The sequence below is a fragment of the Oratosquilla oratoria genome, chromosome 9 (genome assembly GCF_046742065.1).
Source record: "Oratosquilla oratoria isolate Oo_2021 chromosome 9, ASM4674206v1, whole genome shotgun sequence".
Lineage (NCBI taxonomy): Eukaryota > Metazoa > Arthropoda > Malacostraca > Stomatopoda > Squillidae > Oratosquilla > Oratosquilla oratoria.
The window spans coordinates 44357781-44360221 of record NC_134785.1 but is presented as its reverse complement, the minus strand read 5'-3'; the positions used below and the strand labels follow the sequence as shown (position 1 = coordinate 44360221).

The window sequence follows — 2441 nt, the reverse complement described above, 5'->3', positions numbered from 1 at the left end:
CCGTCTTCTTTTCTGCATGAGAGGACGGAGAGGGGGGTCGCCGATTTAATGAAGCGGCCTTGCTGTGGATGTAGTGTTTTGCAGCACTACTTCTGACCCAGGGCAATGGACAAGATGCAGAGATGACCCGTCATCCAGGAGGTGCCAAGATAAGAGGGAGGGAAGAGGGTAGAGGGGAGTGGAGTATGTAGGGGATCGAATGGGTGGGAGTGGTTTTATGCCTTTGTTGTTTGGCTACCTCCCTTGCGAGGGGAAAAAGCCTTTGGTATATGTATGTATATATATATATATATATATATATATATATATATATATATATATATTATACATATACACACACACACACACACACACACATACACACACACACACACACACATATATATATATATATATATATATATGTATGTATGTATATATATACACATATATATAAAAATAAATATATATATATATATATATATATATGAATATACATATATACATTATATATATATATATATATATATATAAATGTATGTATGTATTAGTTATGAGTTTTGCCCTTCGTGTAAGGAAGCAAGGATGCCTTTGTAATCCTAGTTTTGAGAACATCAGCCAATAACTGCTTAAGTGAAAGAAGTCCGCATCGATAGTTCTTGGAAGACCACACGATGGAACTAGTTTGAAGTGAATATGGAATTCAATTCCCTCCTCTCCCCTCTCTCCCCCTTCCCCCTAATTCCCCCACTCTCCCCCCCCCCCGCCAAAGAGTGTCGAGCCCCGTTCATGACACGTCATATGCACTGTCGTGGTACCACTGTAACATTGAACATACATATGTGTATGTGTATGTATATGCGTATGTGTATATGTATGTATATGTATACGTATATGTATACGTATATGTATATGTATATGTATATGTATATGTATATGTATATGTATATGTATATGTATATGTATATGTATATGTATATGTATATGTATTGATGTAGATAGAACAGTATGTAAAAGAAACTTACCTTTGGCCTCCTTGTTTTCAGCTAAATCCTTTACGAAATCACAATAAAATCCTCTTATTCTTGTCTTACTCTCGTTATATTTTCTTTTTCGACAGAATTTGTTATATTACTTTGGTATATATCTTTTTTTCTCTAGGGCATATATAACAATCGCTTTGCTTTTCCCATGTTCTCTTGTATTATTCAAGAACAATTCATTCGCACTTGCCGACGTGAACCAAGACACTTAGCTGAATTTGAGTAGAACGTTACACTGATTGAGTTGATTTAAAACAAAGAGTTCTGTAAGTTGCGTTTCCTATTACATTTATCTATGAGTATGTGTACTGTTACTGAGAACTATCAAAGAAACAGAAGTCTCAGAAAGGATAACATGATATAATATGGAGATGATTATACTCAAGAGTGTTCAGATGTTCTTAAGATATTATGCACAATGTAATGGAAGTATACCACTTAACGTGCCGTATGTATTTTTTCTCCTTTGAACACATTAACAGGTGATTTAAACGCACTGAACACATCTAAAGACACACATTCAAACAAGAACACATGTTTGCGGAAGTGTTAGACCTGGACGCACAGATGAACACACAAAAAAAAAGAGAGAAAGAAAAAAAAAAGGGAGGACTAAAAGTCATCTCGGTTGAATTAAAGCGGGGTTTTAGTTTTGCCTTAAAACCCCACTTGATAGTGAAGAACACACGGGGCGTACACACAGACACACAGACACACACACGTCCATGTTTGAGCTTTCCCTACTCAAAAACTGCTTCTCTTAGAGCGTTTCCACTTTTTGGAACTGAAAGGTCGGTTCTTCGTCGATTCTGGAAGGAAGAAATTTTGGATTTCGGGGCAAAATTTTTCGAGAAGAGAGCGACGGCCTACCGACCAGCCGAGTATGCGAGCACAAACGCAGCACCACTGACACTACTGGACTGGACCGAGTTTCCTTGCAGTACCAAACCCTCTCCCCCTCCCCCTCCTCCTCCTGCTCCCCATCCTCCTCCTCCTCCTCCGGGCTCTATTCCTCCACCTCTGACTTCTATTCCTCTTCCTCCGACTTCTATTCCTCTGAGTTCTATCCTAGTTCTATCCCTCCTCCTCCTCCTCTTCCTCCTCCTCTTCCTCCTCCTCTTCCTCCTCCGACTACTATTCCTTATCCACTTCTTCCTCCTCCGACTTCTATTCCTTACCCTCCTCCTCTTACTCTTCTTTCTCCGACTTCTATTCTTTCTTCTCTTCCTCTTCCTCCTCCTCCTCCTCCTCCTCCTCCTCCTCTAACTTGTATTCTTTCTCCATTGACTTCTATTCCTCCTTTTCCTATTCCTCCTTCCCTTCCTCATTTTCATCCTCTTCTTCTTCTTCCTACTTCTCATCCTCTCCCTATTCTTCTTTCTCTTCATCCTCTTACTCTTCTTACACCTTTCTCTCTTT

General features: G+C 39.3%; 1 protein-coding gene across 5 annotated transcripts in view; it reads right to left on the bottom strand.

Annotated features, from left to right (window-relative positions):
* Positions 1 to 1946, bottom strand: part of LOC143028358 (uncharacterized) — a 301720-nt gene extending 299774 nt beyond the window's left edge. For 2 of the 5 annotated variants that reach the window (XM_076190319.1, XM_076190315.1), the window contains exons 1-2: positions 1893 to 1933; positions 1005 to 1343 (exon numbers count right to left, since the gene is read on the bottom strand). The gene's annotated coding sequence lies outside the window, so the exon portion shown is untranslated. Of the gene's footprint in view, positions 1 to 1004; positions 1344 to 1892 lie in introns of all 5 variants that reach the window. The other 3 variants (XM_076190317.1, XM_076190318.1, XM_076190316.1) reach the window with 3 other exon arrangements.
* Positions 1947 to 2441: the final 495 nt, after the last annotated feature.